At 35.5% G+C, this 21,712-nt stretch overlaps 1 long non-coding RNA gene and 2 pseudogenes across 1 annotated transcript; 1 reads left to right on the forward strand and 2 right to left on the reverse strand.

Annotated features, from left to right (window-relative positions):
* Positions 1–6,385: 6,385 nt before the first annotated feature.
* Positions 6,386–8,652, reverse strand: LOC141589878 (protein FAR1-RELATED SEQUENCE 5-like; annotated as a pseudogene).
* Positions 8,653–9,377: 725 nt separating this feature from the next.
* Positions 9,378–12,787, forward strand: LOC141590972 (uncharacterized). The gene is made up of 2 exons (XR_012520565.1): positions 9,378–9,610; positions 12,544–12,787. It is a non-coding gene; the product is annotated as an uncharacterized LOC141590972 (long non-coding RNA).
* On the reverse strand, positions 9,803–12,409 carry LOC141593132 (protein FAR1-RELATED SEQUENCE 5-like; annotated as a pseudogene).
* Positions 12,788–21,712: the final 8,925 nt, after the last annotated feature.

Raw genomic sequence — 21,712 nt, forward strand, 5'->3', positions numbered from 1 at the left:
CACTGAGCAATATCAATCTCAATGCTTTCTAAACCAAGACACCACTACAGCCTTCATTAATCATGAAGCAACTACACCACCACCTCAAACTGTCACTCAAACTCTTCCTGATGACAATAATGAGGAAAATGAGGAGGTTATTCAGGAGAACATACCTGTTGCCGAGGTCCCCATAATCCAGGAAAGACCAAGGAGGGAGAGGAGATCACCTGAGTGGACAAAAGATTTTGTTGTGACCAATCCTGTGATGGCTCCCTCCACAGTAGCCAACATGGTTCAGCTTCATCTGGTGTCCAAGTCCTTTGCTGGTCATATTACCCTTGATCAGACTACCCCTGATCCACTCACCTACCAAGAGGCCATAAAGGAGTCAAAATGGATCCATGCTATGAACCTTGAACTACAGGCCCTTCATGAAAACAACACCTGGATACTCACTGACTTACCCAAAGGAAGGAAGGCCATAGGTTGCAAGTGGGTGTATAAAACCAAATATAATCCTGATGGTACCATTGAAAGACATAAGGCTAGATTAGTAGTTCAAGGTTTCAGACAGATGTATGGGGTGGATTATGATAAGACATTTGCTCCAGTAGCCAAAATGTCCACAGTAAGGGCACTCCTTGCTTCCATCTCAATTAATAACTAGGACACTTGTCAGATGGACTTGCTAATGCGTTCCTCCATGGGGATCTACAGGAAGAGGTGTACATGAAACTACCCCAAGGATACTGTGATGGTATTCTTCAACAAATTGGACATGGGGAGAATGACAAACTTGAAGGCAAGGTATGCAAACTCATCAAGTCTCTATATGGGCTAAAACAAGCTCCCAGGCAATGGTTTTCTAAACTGTCAGAAGTCTTGAACCAGTGTGGTTTTAGACAATCTCATGCTGATCACTCCCTTTTCATCAAACAGGAGCATGGCAACACCACAGTTGTCCTGATCTATGTAGATGATATGGTGATTGCAGGAGATAGTCCCTCTGAGATACAAGTCCTTAAAGATCATCTAAATGTCTCCTTCCACATGAAAGACTTAGGTGAGTTGAAGTATTTCTTGGGATTGGAAGTAGAAAGGAGCACAGCTGGGATCTTCATTGCTCAAAAGAAATATACTTGTGACTTACTGAAAGACTTTGGGGTGGATAAATCCAGAGCTATACAGCTTCCTGTCAACCCAGTTCTCAAACTTGAACCAGGCAAAGGGACTCCCTTGCCAAACCCTGATCTTTACAGGAAACTTGTTGGCAAATTGATTTACTTGACCATCTCTCGACCTGATATTGCCTATTCAGTTCAACTCTTGAGTCAATTCCTCCATGCTCCCACCTCTGATCATATGCAAGCAGCCAGACGAGTACTTAGATACCTCAAGAATGCACCAGGCCAGGGTATACTCTTTTCTAGCAACTCTGATGTTCAACTTACTGCTTATTGTGACTCAGATTTGGCATCTTGTCCCTTCAGTAGAATATCTACTACCGGCTATTGCATTCTCCTTGGAGACTCACCTATCTCATGGAAATCCAAGAAACAAACAGTTGTTTCCAGGTCATCTGCTGAAGCAGAATACAGGGCCATGACAATGACCACCTGTGAGGTTACCTGGTTGTTTCAGCTATTACAAGACCTAGGACTCACACATCTGGGTCCAGCACATTTGAAATATGACAATCAAGCTGGCCTGGCTATTGCAGCCAATCCAGTATATCACGAACGGACTAAACACATCGAGGTAGACTGTCACTTCATCAGAGAAAAGATACAACAAGGCTTTCTTACCACTTCCTATGTTAATACCAAAGATCAGGTAGCTGACGTGCTAACCAAGTCTTGTCCCATATCTCAGCACCACCGCCTACTCTCCAAGATGCATGGGAGTTTCGTCCAGCCTCCACTCTCATCTTGAGGGGGAGTGTAAAGATAGTACGAGTCAAGATAACACATGTCAAGGAAATGAAAACCTAGACAAGTCAAAGGATAAAAAGAGAGCTTACTCTCATCTTAAGTATAGACAAAAGGATCCAATGCTAAGCAAAAGTAGAGCCAGCTAGAATTGACAAATTGCTGACTTTGTCCACTGGTCTATAGCTAGTGAGTATTATCTAGTGTACTTGTAACAAGTTGTATGCTGCATATATATTGAACATTGTACTCATCTTTATTTAATACAATTAATGAAAATCTTACACAATATTTTGCTCAGTTCTTCCTATGTCCTCTACACCCTTTAAGGCAATTAAGCTCTTCAATATGAAACCGGATATACGGTATCTGATATAGTTGCCTTTTTTCTAAAATAAAATATTAAAATATATACATAAAGGTAAGTGACTTCCTACATTATGTAGGAATTGGAGTTCCATAGGAATTCCAACTTCCCATGAATTGGGTAACCAAACAAGACCTCATTTTTGCACTTCCTAGGTACTTCCAATTCACATGAATTTGGAAGGCAACCAAACAACCCCTATTAGTATTAAACTTTATAAGTTATTTGCTCTTATAACATTTTAAGTTGTTAAAAAAGACCAACAATTAGACCCAGAAAAGAAAAAAAAAATTTATTAACTTACATAAATGAGGCTGAAAACCGGATACCGGATATAAGGTTTCCGGATATACGTAAAAATCGGATACACATTTTCCGTGTATACAGAAAAACCGTATTGGATAAGGATACTAAAAAGGGAAATTTAAAAAACCGGATATCTGATACGATTTCCAAAACCGTATCCGATATCCGGTTTTCTTCACCCCTACATAAAAGGGGTGAACAACGAGAACTAATTAGCTATTGTACGGGTAATAGCCACCCCAAGAATGTCTTCTTGTACCACCTCATGGTTGGATACTACTCAATACAGATGGGGCATCCAAAGGAAATCCGAGTTTAGTAGGAGGTGGAGGAAATGTTCCGATGAAACTGGTAACTTCATTAATGCATTCTATTTTTCTTGTGGAATATGTACGTCAATGAAAGCGGAGTTGCTAGCACTTCTTACTGAGCTGGCTTGGAACGGGCAAAAACACTTGGGATACGAAAGTTTATCATACACATGGACAACTCTCATTGTATTAATATTGTGAAGGAAACTCAGCTGCTGAGCAATAGTATAAAATTTATCGTCAAGAGGTGCCAAGATTTAATTCGAGATGATTTATCACTACAAGGATAACACGGCATAGTGACGGAACTGTAGGGACGGATGAAAATCCCGTCACAAAACACGGGTTTGTGACGGACTTGTGACGGACTGGCACTTGTGACGGACTATCCGTCACATACCGTCACATGAATTTGGCGGGTTAACAAAAACAAGGGCGCCAAAGGCTATGACGGATTACCCGTCACAAAAGAGGAACTTGTGACGGATAGTCCGCCACAAAAACAGTGATTTGCAACGGATATTCCGTCACAAGTCCCCCATATGTGACGGATATTCCGTTACAAAGAAAAAGTAAACTTGTGACGGATATTCCGTCACATAGTCAATTAAAAACACGGGAATGGGACGGATTTGTGATGGATATTCCGTCACAAATTTACTTTTGCTGACACACGTCACTTCTTGCAGAGGGAATGCCAATAGAGCAACGGATTAGCTAATCGGGGAGTAAATGCCAGCACCATTCCAACATTCTTAGATATTCCTCTTAATGAGTTACGTCCCATCTTTCGAGAGAATATATTTGGGGTCACTATTCCCCGCGTGATAACAAATATTTAATCTTCGGGGCCTAGCTCCTCATTTGTACTAAAAAAAGAATGTCTTCTTGTAAAATAGGCCGTAATTTCATAGAAGGATAGTCTAACAACGTAGGATTTATGCCGGAAATATGGAATTAACTACTCCACGATTGGCAAGCCTATCGGCAGCTCGATTTAATTTTCGCTAGGTGTGCTCTAGTTTGACTGAGTTACGCATTTCCTGAATGAAATCTTTGCATCTTTTAACCCCCGATCTAAGGTTATTACCGACCAATTGTTCATTTCATATGGGGGTTTAATATTGTTAAGATTATAGAGGAGGGAGGAATTCATAAATGATAATTGTATTATTGAATGATATGATTTGATGACAATACCTAGACGATATATATAATAGATGACGATATTGTAAACCCTAGACGGTAGCCGGCCCTAATGGGCCCAATATCCTAATACCCTCCCGCAATCGTAAAGGCAGTATATAGTACGAACTTTACGATTGGAGAATTACAATAAAATTATAATTAATAAAAAAAACGTCTTTATTTTCGGGACAAGAAAAACAAAATCTTCATCTCTTCTCCATCTTCATTAATTTCTTCGCAAGTTGGTAAGATAAACGAGTATTAAGACTCGCTAGAAATTTCTTCGAACAAGAACGTTAAGTTTTTCGGACTTGTCGAAAATGAGTTAATTTGCAGGAACCCTAATCGAACCTGACAAATATCAATAAAACGGAAATTATCCTTTAATTTCAAAATTTGGAGAACGTTGATCTTTTCGAACTCCAAATATATCAATTTAAATACCACCTTGAAGAAGAGAATTTAAATCAAATTTCAAAAGAAAAGGAAGAGATTGTTTTTTTTTTTTTCTAAATATTATGGCAAAAGAAGTCCGTGGGAATATGACAAATTTCTATCAACCGAAAACATCCGTTTGCACCTTCATTGATAACTTCAATGGTGTTATCAAATTGCCATTACACCATCATTGGACATTTGGACGAATAAATTTCTACCTCTTTTTTTTTTGTTTTTTTTAGAAATTGATAACGAAAATCCCGCCGGTGAGCGCCATTTAATTTCGCCCACCGGCAGAAAGCGGAAGCAATTTTAGAGTCCTCAAGAAAGAGGCTCTGATACCATGTTAAGATTATAGAGGAGGGAGGAATTCATAAATGATAATTGTATTATTGAATGATATGATATGATGACAATACCTAGACGATATATATAATAGATGACGATATTGTAAACCCTAGACGGTAGCCGGCCCTAATGGGCCCAATATCCTAATAAATATTGTTGGGTTTATAAGGTTTAATATTGGTGGGCTATAAGGTTTTCGACTTGGATAGTTTCGCCTTAGATTTGATCCTAAATACCATCGCATATTACTATTGCTTTTTATTTTTTTACTTTTACGGGGTTACTTAGGGATAGTTGTTTCTAATGCCGGTGAGAAATTGACTTTAGTTTCCTAACTTTTTATGGCTTTACCCACCGGACGAATAAAAATCAAGCTATGTAAACAAAAACAAAATTAGGTAAATGAAAGTGGCATTATAGCTTATATTTTTTTTTTCTTTTTGATTAAAAAATATTATTATATGGATTTGAACTTTAAATATTTGCTAAGAAAGATTTCAAGCATAGTTGTTTGAATTCTGATGGTAATGGACCTTTGTTTTAATGGAGGCATAAAGCGAAATGTTGAACCCATACAAAAGATGGCGCGCGGATCCTCTCCAGTATGTTAAGGGAACTGGATGGTCCAGTACCACTTCAGATGTGTGCCACGTATCAATGAAAAAAATAAGTGGTGCAGATTAGTTTCTAGAACAGTAAAAGCTATTATTAAAAATGATTAATAAATTAGAAGAGGTTGCCCCACAAACAATAACTAACACACTGTTGAATTAATCCCTTTCATTAACTCCGTCTTCTCCGCCAAAAACAAACACATTTCCTCTTATCAATTCATGATCTTTACTTACAAAAAAAAAAAAATCTGCATATCCCCTATGATCTCCATCAACAAAACTTCAATAAATTCATGCAACTAGAATCCGAGATCAATTGCCCAGGAGTAGTCGGAGGATGATCAATTGCCGAAATCCGAGAAAGTATGTCATCGCTCCATATATTTTTATACCAAAATACTCCCATTAGTTCCATATAGATTGTCTTTATAGATCAAAAAATATTGAAGTTCTCTTGATTTGTATTCTTTTGGAACCTAAATTGCCTGAAAGGTTAGCACTAGAGTTATATAAGATCTAATTGACACTAGAAAAAAAAAATCAATGATTAATATATCATACTTGATTTTCTTGAGATCCCATGAGACTTGAGAGTATTGGATGAATAAATCTCTGAATTATTAGTAAATGAATCCTGCATGATTATAATTTTAGTTTGTATGGAATTAAATAACACTTATTTGTTGATAATAATATTGCTTACGGTTAACAATTGTGTGAAGCTGAGATTTTCAATTGCTTGAAACACACAGTAGCCACTGGGTGATATAATTGGTTGTGATATTACTTCTTGCAATGTTGAGATACTTTCTGTTGGCTTAGTCTGGGTATTTTCCTTCAGTTGAGATAAGGAATGAAGTGTATTAGCTATTTATAAAATCAAGCTAAACACTTTTTTTTTTGTTATAAAACAGGTAAATAAATTATACGGAGTATATATTTGTAAACAAATATAAGTAATACCGTGGTTGCTGAAGAATTTTTGCGCCTTTGTTTGGGTTTTGCGTTAGCCTTTCGATTGCTTTTCTCTAACCAAGTCTTTGGTCGACTTCTTTTTTTGTAAGGGCACTCCTTTTTCTTTATACCCTTTGCGCTACTATAATCAATCGTATCTAAAGCTTGTCCAGGGTCTTCATTCGTCATTGATATTGATACATGACATGTCTTTGTAACTTCTTCACCCACACACTGTCTTTTAGCTAGCATTTGTTCAACAATTTTCATAGACTCTTCACAAACCTTGGACATGAAAGTGTAGGTTTCATGGGATTCACATGCTCGGTTTACCAAACTTCCAATACGAGGGCATAGCTCTCTCAGAATTACCGGTAAAATGAGCTGTCATATCTACTTCTTTAGGTTTTTCATTCCCATCATGTCTGAGTCCACGTCTTGCGTCTCTTGTCCATCTCTTAAGTATATAATGATCCGGGATCAATTTGATATTCATGATGTCTAACACTTTTAAAGCATGACTACAAAGAATTCCATGAGTCTCGAACTTGCGACAATCACAATAAACAGTCTGCTTCAAAGCATTGCTTACCACTATTCGCTCCTTAGTCTTGTTGATATTTGCAATTTGTGTAGATATGCATTAATTGGTCTTCTTTGTGATCTTGTATGTAAGCACCTAAGAATTCTTCATAATCTTCTTGAAACTCTTCAAATATTTTTGGCGTGTAAAGATTACCCGCTTGTATTAACATTGGGGCTTTTTTCATTTTCAATCTTGGAAGGTTATGAATGGAATCATGTTCCGCTTTTGATTCATTATAACGCTTGGCATTGACAACCCTTTCAAAATGAGTGAAAAACTCAACCAAGTTTAAATCTGACTTTAGATGACTCTTCCAATGCGAATTCAGACTTTCGCTTAGTTGGGTTGATCGCATACCTGCTGTAAATGCTCTGATAACATAAGCCCATGCCCACTTTTCCTTCACTTCAAAAATAGTGTCTAGCCAAGATTTAGTGGGTACACCATATTGCACAAGTAAAGCATCCCAAGCACGTAAAAATTCATCCTCCTTCTCATAGACATCAATACATGCCTCAAAATCTTGAGAAAATTCTGGATTCTTATGGTACAGATGATTCACATGCCTTAATGCATTCTCTCGTATATGCCAAGTGCATAATCCATGAAAAGTTTGTGGCATAACTGAGGGAATAGCACTCGCCATAGCTGCAGCTTGATCCGTGAGAATGGTTTTTGGCATTTTTCCGCCCATTGCTTTTATAAATGTTTCAAACAACCATTCAAAAGATGGAATCGTTTCATCATACATAAGTGCTGCCCCAAAGATTACAGTTTCCCTGCGATTATTGTATCCAACAAACACTCCTAGTGGGCGATAGTCTTTATTAGTTCTGTGAGTCGTGTCAAACACAGTTACATCACCAAAATATCTGTAATCATTTATCATCTCCGAGTCAGCCCAAAACATATTAGTTATCTGTTCGTCCACGTCCATCTGAAACTCATAAAAGAATGAGGGATCATTTCTGGCTTGTCGTTTGAAGTACGACAACAAAGCAGATACTTCTCCGAACCGAAATGTGTGCTTTCTTTTTGTTCGAAGATAATTCTTTTGATCGATTTTGATGAAACCTAGATTATCTCGACCACCGGCTTTTCTAGCCATGAACTCATTAAAATCTCTAATTGTTATTCCACATTCATTTGCTGCCTCAATTTCAACTGCTTGTAATTCTGTTATTTGTCGCTGTGAGCGAATCATGTGAACGTAACTTGCCGGCTGGAGAGGATGGTTATGTTCAGCAACAAAATCAAACACTTTGTACTTGCCCACTTCCCGATCAAGAGAAATAGACATATGTGCTTGGCATCGTGTTCTTGTTTCAGCCCTACCATCTTTCGTTAAGTAGTCTCTTTTATCGACACCCCGTTCACCTTCTTTGTGACAAGAAAACCTTCTTGAAGTCAAAATTCCATCTTTTTTGCTTAAATTTCGATACTCTCTACGAATACCGAAGCCTATTTTCCTTGCATATTCATTGTAAAAGTCATATGCATTTTTTTCACTCTTGAACTGCATGGCTATTATTGGAGTATCGTCGGTAGGAACTTCTTCGCCATGAGTCAGCGATTGATCATGGATTGTATTTATCCAATTCGATATATACGGGGATGGTGTAGTGTCCATTTGGACCTAATAAACTAACAAAATATAAGTTGTCATAAGAAGTATGTGAGAGTATCTCTTCTAAGTAACAACATTGTACTTTTCATTTAAAAAAATAAAGCGATGAGATTTTGTTTTACGACAATATGCAGTTCATGAAGCATGTAAAACTATCTGTATCTCAGATAAGACGCTCGCATACAAACAAGAAGGTGAAACAACAAGAATTGAGACCGGGATGATGAAGAGAAAAAGATTAAGAATGTACCTTAAAGAGCTTGATAAATTGTCGTCTTGTGTAAATGAGCAAATTATTTGTATTGAACTTTCTAGTAGAAAATGAGTAAATTATTTGTATTGAACTTTTTTTTTATTGAAAATAAGGTAAATTATTGATAGCTTTACTCCTAATATGGTTTAGTATTCCCGCCAAAAACTAACAAGTGGGGTCAACTTTAATCACTTTTCTTGTATTTGGAAGGAGTAAATCTCAGCCTCTTGTTTACAAGCTAACAGGTGGCAATATTATAGAAGGGTACTGGAGGATCCAATTCCCTCAAGGAACTGGAGAGAATCTGCACACAGATGGCGCGCGGATCCTCTCCAGTATGTTAAGGGAACTGGATGGTCCAGTACCACTTCAGATGTGTGCCACGTATCAATGAAAAAAATAAGTGGTGCAGATTAGTTTCTAGAACAGTAAAGGCTATTATTAAAAATGATTAATAAATTAGAAGAGGTTGCCCCACAAACAATAACTAACACACTGTTGAATTAATCCCTTTCATTAACTCCGTCTTCTCCGCCAAAAACAAACACATTTCCTCTTATCAATTCATGATCTTTACTTACAAAAAAAAAAATCTGCATATCCCCTATGATCTCCATCAACAAAACTTCAATAAATTCATGCAACTAGAATCCGAGATCAATTGCCCAGGAGTAGTCGGAGGATGATCAATTGCCGAAATCCGAGAAGGTATGTCATCGCTCCATGTATTTTTATACCAAAATACTCCCATTAGTTCCATATAGATTGTCTTTATAGATCAAAAAATATTGAAGTTCTCTTGATTTGTATTCTTTTGGAACCTAAATTGCCTGAAAGGTTAGCACTAGAGTTATATAAGATCTAATTGACACTAGAAAAAAAAAATCAATGATTAATATATCATACTTGATTTTCTTGAGATCCCATGAGAGTATTGGATGAATAAATCTCTGAATTATTAGTAAATGAATCCTGCATGATTATAATTTTAGTTTGTATGGAATTAAATAACACTTATTTGTTGATAATAATATTGCTTACGGTTAACAATTGTGTGAAGCTGAGATTTTCAATTGCTTGAAACACACAGTAGCCACTGGGTGATATAATTGGTTGTGATATTACTTCTTGCAATGTTGAGATACTTTCTGTTGGCTTAGTCTGGGTATTTTCCTTCAGTTGAGATAAGGAATGAAGTGTATTAGCTATTTATAAAATCAAGCTAAACACTTTTTTTTTTTTGTTATAAAACAGGTAAATAAATTATACGGAGTATATATTTGTAAACAAATATAAGTAATACCGTGGTTGCTGAAGAATTTTTGCGCCTTTGTTTGGGTTTTGCGTTAGCCTTTCGATTGCTTTTCTCTAACCAAGTCTTTGGTCGACTTCTTTTTTTGTAAGGGCACTCCTTTTTCTTTATACCCTTTGCGCTACTATAATCAATCGTATCTAAAGCTTGTCCAGGGTCTTCATTCGTCATTGATATTGATACATGACATGTCTTTGTAACTTCTTCACCCACACACTGTCTTTTAGCTAGCATTTGTTCAACAATTTTCATAGACTCTTCACAAACCTTGGACATGAAAGTGTAGGTTTCATGGGATTCACATGCTCGGTTTACCAAACTTCCAATACGAGGCATAGCTCTCAGAACGGGCCGGTAAAATGAGCTGTCATATCTACTTCTTTAGGTTTTTCATTCCCATCATGTCTGAGTCCACGTCTTGCGTCTCTTGTCCATCTCTTAAGTATATAATGATCCGGGATCAATTTGATATTCATGATGTCTAACACTTTTAAAGCATGACTACAAAGAATTCCATGAGTCTCGAACTTGCGACAATCACAATAAACAGTCTGCTTCAAAGCATTGCTTACCACTATTCGCTCCTTAGTCTTGTTGATATTTGCAACTGTGTAGATATGCATTAATTGGTCTTCTTTGTGATCTTGTATGTAAGCACCTAAGAATTCTTCATAATCTTCTTGAAACTCTTCAAATATTTTTGGCGTGTAAAGATTACCCGCTTGTATTAACATTGGGGCTTTTTTCATTTTCAATCTTGGAAGGTTATGAATGGAATCATGTTCCGCTTTTGATTCATTATAACGCTTGGCATTGACAACCCTTTCAAAATGAGTGAAAAACTCAACCAAGTTTAAATCTGACTTTAGATGACTCTTCCAATGCGAATTCAGACTTTCGCTTAGTTGGGTTGATCGCATACCTGCTGTAAATGCTCTGATAACATAAGCCCATGCCCACTTTTCCTTCACTTCAAAAATAGTGTCTAGCCAAGATTTAGTGGGTACACCATATTGCACAAGTAAAGCATCCCAAGCACGTAAAAATTCATCCTCCTTCTCATAGACATCAATACATGCCTCAAAATCTTGAGAAAATTCTGGATTCTTATGGTACAGATGATTCACATGCCTTAATGCATTCTCTCGTATATGCCAAGTGCATAATCCATGAAAAGTTTGTGGCATAACTGAGGGAATAGCACTCGCCATAGCTGCAGCTTGATCCGTGAGAATGGTTTTTGGCATTTTTCCGCCTATTGCTTTTATAAATGTTTCAAACAACCATTCAAAAGATGGAATCGTTTCATCATACATAAGTGCTGCCCCAAAGATTACAGTTTCCCTGTGATTATTGTATCCAACAAACACTCCTAGTGGGCGATAGTCTTTATTAGTTCTGTGAGTCGTGTCAAACACAGTTACATCACCAAAATATCTATAATCATTTATCATCTCCGAGTCAGCCCAAAACATATTAGTTATCTGTTCGTCCACGTCCATCTGAAACTCATAAAAGAATGAGGGATCATTTCTGGCTTGTCGTTTGAAGTACGACAACAAAGCAGATACTTCTCCGAACCGAAATGTGTGCTTTCTTTTTGTTCGAAGATAATTCTTTTGATCGATTTTGATGAAACCTAGATTATCTCGACCACCGGCTTTTCTAGCCATGAACTCATTAAAATCTCTAATTGTTATTCCACATTCATTTGCTGCCTCAATTTCAACTGCTTGTAATTCTGTTATTTGTCGCTGTGAGCGAATCATGTGAACGTAACTTGCCGGCTGGAGAGGATGGTTATGTTCAGCAACAAAATCAAACACTTTGTACTTGCCCACTTCCCGATCAAGAGAAATAGACATATGTGCTTGGCATCGTGTTCTTGTTTCAGCCCTACCATCTTTCGTTAAGTAGTCTCTTTTATCGACACCCCGTTCACCTTCTTTGTGACAAGAAAACCTTCTTGAAGTCAAAATTCCATCTTTTTTGCTTAAATTTCGATACTCTCTACGAATACCGAAGCCTATTTTCCTTGCATATTCATTGTAAAAGTCATATGCATTTTTTTCACTCTTGAACTGCATGGCTATTATTGGAGTATCGTCGGTAGGAACTTCTTCGCCATGAGTCAACGATTGATCATGGATTGTATTTATCCAATTCGATATATCTGGGACTGGTGTAGTGTCCATTTTGACCTAATAAACTAACAAAATATAAGTTGTCATAAGAAGTATGTGAGAGTATCTCTTCTAAGTAACAACATTGTACTTTTCATTTAGAAAAAAATAAAACTGATGAGATTTTGTTTTACGACAATATGCAGGTTCATGAAGCATGTAAAACTATCTGTATCTCAGATAAGACGCTCGCATACAAACAAGAAGGTGAAACAACAAGAATTGAGACCGGGATGATGAAGAGAAAAAGATTAAGAATGTACCTTAAAGAGCTTGATAAATTGTCGTCTTGTGTAAATGAGCAAATTATTTGTATTGAACTTTCTAGTAGAAAATGAGTAAATTATTTGTATTGAACTTTTTTTTATTGAAAATAAGGTAAATTATTGATAGCTTTACTCCTATTATGGTTTAGTATTCCCGCCAAAAACTAACAAGTGGGGTCAACTTTAATCACTTTTCTTGTATTTGGAAGGAGTAAATCTCAGCCTCTTGTTTACAAGCTAACAGGTGGCAATATTATAGAAGGGTACTGGAGGATCCAATTCCCTCAAGGAACTGGAGAGAATCTGCACACCAAAAGATGATACCTCCATTAAGTCTCTGGTAATTTGCATTTCCACCTATATAACAATACTCGTATTACATATTTCCTCGTTCACAATTTTTTATGTATCTTTATTAAAATACTCATCACAAATAATGCAAATTAAACAAATGATTAAGACAAAGAGGATATCTTTAGATAACGCGTAAAACAATCTAATCCCTGGGATCCCCAAAACGAAATACTATCAACCAAATTCCAAAGAGTGCAATCATTAATACAATCAAGATTAGGATTATTACGACCACCTTTCTAATCATCAATAACAGCTTTGTGTGCCTCGGTAATGTTCTCTCAACTTGTTGATTTCTAACTTGAGCCTCATTTTGTACGCGAGGGGTAGTACTGGAATTTGGCTCTACAAGGTCAATGTTGACCTCGTTTCGCATTGTGTGAATTTCTTTAAGGTTCGACATACTCTTCTCTTCATGTTGTTGAGCTATACCATTTTTGGTATTATGTGGGTTCTTGTTTGGTTGACTTATAGAAGAATTTGTGATTACGCATGTAGTAGACACGTTAGAACGTGGAATGGGCTCACGCTGTTGAACTTGATGAGGATTAGTAATAGGTTGGGTGGTTTTCGGTTCATTATGTGGGGCAATGTTTGATTGACTCGTAAATGAATCCGAACTTAAATTAGAAGGCACATTAGAACACGAAGTTGTCACATGTTGGACTTGGTGTAGCTCACAAACAGATTGGGTGGTTTCGGGTTGTTGATTTTTAGAAAGTTTCTTCTTCTTTTTTAACGCCTTGTTAGGATGAGGGGAATCCATGTTTAAAGGGGAAGACACACTAGCCTGTGGAGTGGATTCATGTTGTTGGACTTGGTAAGGTGCTTGGGCTATATGAAGTTCATTTTGTGGGGCTATGTTCGGTTGACTCATACGAGAACTTTGTGGATCAGACCTATTTTGTTCGACTTGGCAGGGCCAATGAAGCTTAACTTGTTGAGCCATATTTGATTGACCACTAGAGGAATTCGGGTCTAGACAAGATGACTCATTAACCGGTAGTGTGGATCCATATTGTTGGACTCGATGAACCTCAGAAAAACCTTGGGTTACTTCATGTTGTTGATCTCCACGGAGTTCAAGTTGTGGGGCCGTGTTAGGTTGACTCATAGACAAATCCGAGTTTAAATAGAAAGGTACATTCTCATGTGGAGTTGCCCCGATAACAAACCCATTAGGTTCATGATGTTGGGTATTACCGGATTCATTTCCCGGTGCAGGTAGACTCGTAGAAGAATTCGGGATGGGTACATGTTGTTGGATATGATTGGCCTCCGTGACGGGTCGGGTAGGTTCATCCCGTTGAGGCATAAGAATCTTTTCTTTTTTCTTCTTCCCTCCAGACGCCTTAACTCCGTCAAATCGTTGTTGCGCTCCATTAGATTCAGTATGTGGTGTTGTGTTGGGTTGATTTGCAGAAGAATTTTGAACATTTTGGTCTTGTATTGCTGTTATAATTGCGGTCTGAAGAGATTGCGTTGGCCCCAAATATGAGGGTAGCTCAGGTGGTTGTGGAGGTGGATTAGTTATAGCTACTGATATAGTTGCTGGAATTTCAGGAACGGATTTAACAGTCACTTTTCTCCCAGTTTTTTCAATGGCTTTAATAACTTCCACATCTTGAAAATGCCCGGAAATTGTAATTTCTTGCTTTTCCAAGTTGATTTCAGGTTTTGATGATATTCCTTTTCACATAAAAAAAAACATTTAATCAGCAGATTTATTAAGAGAAGATCTCACTACTCACTTTAATATAAAGTTCTTATAATAATAATAATAATATATACGATACATTAAACATTAGTCAGTAAATTTGTTGAGAGATGATCTTACTCCAGTTAATAACAAGTTATTGTCTTACAACTCGCCAGATTATTTATTTCAACTCCTGTTAATGTACTACGTGACAAATCATTTTGTTACATTTTCCGGCCGTACATACTAATTCAATAGTGATTATTTATCATTATTATCGGTAAATATTGGTCATGTTAACATAATCTTATTCTAAACCAATTTTGACATAATGCTGCAAATGCTTGTGTAAGGCATACGTGACCTTTACACAAGCATATTGTAAATAGGTTCTTTAATAACTACTTTTATAATTAAGGACGAGCTTTTCTATTGGTTTGAACCGTTTTACTAATTTTTTTGTAAATCGTTTCACATAAGTCTAATTGATAGATAGAAATATAGTGAATTACTAGTAGATTACCTGAAACTCTATTGAGTGCCTTAAGGATTTGCTTTGGGCAACCTGAACTACAACTTATTCTAGTTTGTAGGCGTAAGACTCGGATTGGCGAATTACTTTGCATTTCAAAGATAACACATATAATAATGTAATATTTATAAAAGTTTATTGGACTATATTATTATTAATCTATTTATACTTTCTTTATATATATTTCGCTAAAATTTAAAGTTTACAAATTGATTTAGGCGGGGGATTTTATTACAAGCATTTATTGAATATTGCATGTGAATATTTCACGCATGCATGGAAGAAGCAAGCATCATTTATGAATGTTGATTTTGATCTGAGAGATATGATCAAGCAATAAATTACAAAAACATTTTTTTTAAAATGAGCGCACTATATCGTGGGTAAGAATCGAATTTCCAGTTTCACAATTGGAGTAAAAAAGCTATGAGCACTTAAGCTAACTCTTTTTATTATGAAAACAATTATGCATATATGGTCTTGTGAATAAAAGGTTAGTACAGAGTATCACCTACATATTTCTCTAATATTTTAATTTTTAATTAAATTGTTGTATCAGATAAAATTGCATTTTTCTCAAAATTATACTAGAAGGGAGGGGGTTAATTTTGACATGAGAGATATGATCAAGCAATAAATTATTGGATTAATTTACAGGAATAATCCATACTATTACCCATCTTCTCAAAATAACCCGAACTATGTTTTAACTCGAAATAAACCGAACTTTGGACAACCTTCACTCAAAATAGTCTCACTTCATTTTGACTTATTATATCAGGTTATTGGTAACTTGTTGTTGATGTGGCAATAATAAAATAATAATCATAATAATAATAAATTATTCCCAAATCCTACCCTCCCCAGCAAACAGTCAAACACCACCACCCCCAAATCTCCTCTCTGCCTTCCACCCAAGATTTAGTCACCTGACCAATCAACCAAACGACCACTTCAAGTTGAAAAATTAAAGGGTTGGCAGGAATGATGCGTTTTAGTGGAAATAGTGGTTTAATTCTTCATAATTTCATAATTTGATGCCTTTTCATCCTGGTATCTCATCTTTTGTGTTTTTCATCATAACTGTCGACGCTGCATCCCTGCCACATAATCTAGTGCCTTTATTTTTCTTCTTAGCCGCACCGTAACTATGCGCCGCCGTCGAATTCATAGCAGTTGTCGGTGTCAAATTTTGCCACCTTGAACCACCGCTTGTCCGCCAACGTTTGGGGTAATTTTGCAAAACCCTAGATCCCCATTTCAATTTTGGGGTACGAGAAGTCATGGGCTGTGTTATTATGGTGGCCGTGGGAATGGTAGTCGATAACTGAAGTGGAAGGTAATGCTTGTCAGCTTGTGGTGCTGGCGGTGGTGGCGGTGACTGGTGATAAGGATGGGGGAGGAGGACTGAGTGAATGATATTGGGAGGATAATGGAGTAATTAAAAAAGGGGAGGGTTCACGTAATTTAAAAAAAAAGGTCAGTTATTGACTGGTTACACAAGTAGCCAGTTACTCAGCTTGTTATGAGAAGAGGAAGGTAGTATTATGGTTTATTGTGAGTTAAAATAAAGTTCGGCTTATTATGAGAAGACGAGTAATAGTTTGGATTATTTATGTAAAATAACCCTAAATTATTCTCAAAATTATTGTTTGTTAATTAAATTTGTGATATCAGAGTTTATGGATTGGGGTGGTGGTTGTTGGGTCATAAGGGATGTGGTAGGGTGGTGTGAGGCGGTGGCTGTGGGTTAGGAGGGAGGGGGTGACGCGAGAGAGTGGTGATGGGTGGAGGGCGAATGGCACATGGGCGATGTGGTGGTGCGAGAGGGAAAGGGACATGGCTGTGGTGGGTCGGGTCGAGTAGAAAAAGAGGTGTGACGAGAAAGAAAGGCACAATAAGGACATGGGGTGGCTTGGATTGAAGAGGATGCGAACGAAGGGGTGGGATGAAACAATTAAAAAGGTAGTGTTGGAAAATAAAATTGTATATGAAATAGAATAAGTTGTATATGAAAAATCAATGACCATTTTTATATTAAAGAGATTAATTCAATAAAATGACATTCGACTAAATGCAGATCAATGAGTTTATATATATATATATATATATATATATATATATATAGAGAGAGAGAGAGAGAGAGAGAGAGAGAGAGAGATGAGTTCTTATAAGTCCACAAATTTGGTTGAGTCCCTAAGTCCTAATCTTAGCCACTCATTTTTTGGATGTAACTTCAGTATTTTATGAGTGTAACTTTAGTCCATAAGTGTAACTTTAATTCTTTACGAATGTAACTTTAATCATTTAAATCATTTTTTAATATAAAAAATTTGAATTTGTTCATTTTAAGTCATTTTTTTATACAAAAATTTGAAATTATGTTATATAATCTTATTTTAAATATATAAACTTACATTTATGTAATTTTAAGTGTAACTTTAATTCTTTACGAGTGTAACTTTAATCATTAAAATCATTTTTTAATATAAAAAATTTGAATTTGTTCATTTTAAGTCATTTTTTTATACAAAAATTTGAATTTATGTTATATAATCTTATTTTAAATATATAAACTTACATTTATGTAATTTTAACGATTTATGTAACTTCAATCCGTTATGAGTGTAACTCTCTTTGTTTTACAAGTGTAATTTTAGTATTTTAAGGATGTAACTTTAATTTTTTAAGTCATTTTTTTATGTAAAATTTATGTAATTTTTAATTTATGTTGAAATTTTATAATTTTAACACAATTTTATGTAACTTTACTCATTTACGATTGTAACTATAGTCATAATAAGTGTAACTTTAGTCCGATATGAGTGTAACTGCAATCCGTTAAGAGTGTAACTTTAGTCCGATATGAGTGTAAAAAGAGACCGATAAGAGTGTAACTTCGGTTTGGTAAGAGTGTAACTTTTGTTCGATAATAGTGTAACTTTTGTTCGATAAGAGTGTAACTTTAGTCCGGACCATCACCACCACGACCACCCTTCTTTCTCACTGACAACCAGCAGCACAAAACTCAACACCTTTTGACCACCGCCACCCTCTGACCACGACCATCAAACAACCACCAGCCAGCCCTAAAAAAAACGAAAAACTGAAGAAGACGAAAAAAACACAACACAATTACTCCCACAGTCAATACCCGTCGTCACCACCATCAAAAAAAAAAAACTGAGAATTAAAAAAACGAGATCTGAGAAAAAAAAAAAAAAAAAAGAAATCTGAAAAAAAAAACGAGATCTGATAAAAAAAAAAAAAAAAACGAAATATGTGGAAAAAAAGAGATCTCAGGAAAAAAAAAACAATCCCCACCGTCAAACACCCTTCACCACCACCAAAAAAGAAAAAAAAAATACTCACCACCGTTAAAAACAACCACCGCCACCAAAAATTAAACGGAAACTGAAAAAAAAGCACAAAAAACGAGATTTGAGAAGAAGGGAGGGGCGGCCATGGTGGCGGCGCGGGCAAAGAACTCGGGACGGCGTCGGCGAGATGGCGGCGTGAAGCGTGGCGTGGATTCCGGCAGTGGAGGACGGGAGGAGAAGTAGAAGGGTGTGGTGGCGGCGTGGTGAGTTGGTGATGAATATTGGAGGGGAGAGAAGATGAGAGGAAGAGAGAGAAGTGAGAGAGAGTTGTGGAGGCAGTGAAATGAGAGTGAGAGTGATGAGAGAATTAGGGTTTGTTGCTTTTTATATCTCAGCCCTTTATTTTGATTTAATCTCAACCATCCATTTATTAAATCCAAGGGCTTTGATGAGGACTCAAGGACTCACCCTAAAAGGGTGGACTTATAGGATCCTATTTCTATATATATATATATATATATATATATATATATATATATATATATATATATATATATATATATATATATATATATATATATATATATATATAAATTATGGTTATTAAAATTACATTATCATATATACAAATATAAATATTATTTATAATGTAATTTTGAAGATCGTTCGTGCTGACACGGGTTTAGTAGCTAGTTTAGAACATTTTCGTCTTGTATTGTTGTTATAATTGGAGGTTGAAGAGATTGCGTTGGCTCCATTGGCCCCAAATCTGAGGGTAGCTCACGTGGTTGTGGAGGTGGATTAGTTATAGTTACTGATGTAGTTGCTGGAATTTCACGAACGGATTTAACGGTCACTTTTCTCTCAGTTTTTTCAATGGCTTTAATAACTTCCACATCTTGAAAATACCCAGAAATTTTAATTTGTTGCTTTTCCAAGTTGATTTTAGGTTTTGATGATATTCCTTTTCACATTAAAAAAATGACATTTAATCAGTAGATTTATTAAGAGAAGATCTCACTCACATTAATATAAAGTTCTTATAATAATATATATACAATACATCAAACATTAGTGTTGAGAGATGATCTCACTCCCGTTAATAACAAGTTAATGTCTTGCAACTCACCAAATTATTTATTTCAACTCCGGTTAATGTACTACCTGACAAATCATTTTGTTACATTTTCCGGCCCTACATACTAATTCATTAGTGATTATTTATCATTATTATCGGTAAATATTGGTCATGTTAACATAATCTTATTCTAAACCAATATTGACATAACGCCGCAAATGCTTGTGTAAGGCATAAGTGACCTTTACACAAGCATATTGTAAATAAGTGCTTTAATAACTACTTTTATAAATAAGGACGAGGTTTTCTATTGGTTTGAACCGTTTTACTAATTTTTTTGTAAATCGCTTCACACAAGTCTAATTGATAGATAGAAATATAGTGAATTACTAGTAGATTACCTGAAACTCTATTGAGTGCCTTAAGGATTTGCTTTGGGCAACCTGAACTACAGCTTATTCTAGTTTGTAGGCGTAAGACTCGGATTGGCGGATTACTTTCCATTTCAAAGATAACACATATAATAATGTATTTATAAAAGTTTATTGGACTCTCTTATTATTAATCTATTTATACTTTCCTTTATATATATTTCGCTAAAATTTAAAGTTTACAAATTGATTTAGGCGTGGGATTTTATTACAAGCATTGATTGAATATTGTTTGTGAATATTTCACGCATGCTTGGAAGAAGCAAGCATCATTTGTGAATGTTGATTTTGACCTGAGAGATATGATCAAGCAATAAATTATGAACACACTTTTTTTTTTAAAAAAAAAAAAAAAAAAAAAAAAAATGAGCGCACTATATCGCGGGTAAGAATCGAATTTTCAGCTTTACAATTGGAGTAAAAAAGTTCTTAACACTTAAGCTAACTCTTTTTATTATGAAAACAATTATGCATATATGGTCTTGTGAATAAAAGATTAGTACAAAGTATCACTTACATATTTCTTTAATATTTTAAATTTTAATTAAATCAGATCGGATAAAATTGTATTTTCTCAAAATTATACTAGAAAAATATAGTTTTGGATCGGATCGGATATTCAAATATTTTAATTCTAATATCCATATCCGAACTAAAACCAAAGATTTTGGATCTGATATCCGATCCAAGCTTAACTTTCGGATCGGATATCAAAAAATTTGGATCGAATTCGGATCGGTTTGAATAATCGGATTTTTTGCTCAGCCCTACTTTTTATATATAAAATTGGTGTTTCTAAAGTTTTACCTACTTATATTATCAATAAACCGTAATTATTGTGTAAGTGTGTTGTACTATGTATATAATGATTCTTTTTTTCTAGATTAAAATAAACGAGTGTTTAATCAATTAAAGAGTCATTTATATAGCGATGTAAAATGAACTTATTCGGAAAAAAGGAATATGTATCTGATGTATTTTAATTTGAAGTTAATAAATTGTATTCTAATTTTTCAGATTACTTTTTGAGCTTATATCGTAACTTTTGATTTTTGTTGTTTTCTCTATGTCGTCAATTGGTCATTCCATTGCAACCCCTTTGCAGTCAAAGTCCCAAACATACGAATAAAGACAATTAGTCCAATGTCACCAACTCATTAAGATCATCCCTACCGTCCATCACACTTCATCCTTACACTCATATGACATATATAGTCTTTATCTATACACCGTTTGCATTTAATTATAATTATAGCAATCCAAAAAATTAATATACATACTGACCATCTAGAACTCCAGGACAATCATTCAGCAATGGCTGCTAGTTCAATTTTAATTACACTCTACAATAATTGAAAGAACACTACTTTTCAAAATTGTACTGTAGTAACTCAATTATCATCTATACATTTTATCGTCGATAATTATCCTTATATACAATTTATTCAATATAGTTGAGCTTTGTTATAAAGTTATCGAGCTCTACTAACAAATTTATCGAGCTAGATGCCTATGATACAAAACTTATTGAGCTTAACAGAATAATTATTAAGCTCAATAACTTCGTAAAATAGCTTAATAACTTGTAAGATAACCCAACAACTTTAAAGCGGTTGTACAATGCTATTATACAAC

Source organism: Silene latifolia, chromosome 7, assembly GCF_048544455.1.
Source record: "Silene latifolia isolate original U9 population chromosome 7, ASM4854445v1, whole genome shotgun sequence".
Taxonomy (NCBI): domain Eukaryota; kingdom Viridiplantae; phylum Streptophyta; class Magnoliopsida; order Caryophyllales; family Caryophyllaceae; genus Silene; species Silene latifolia.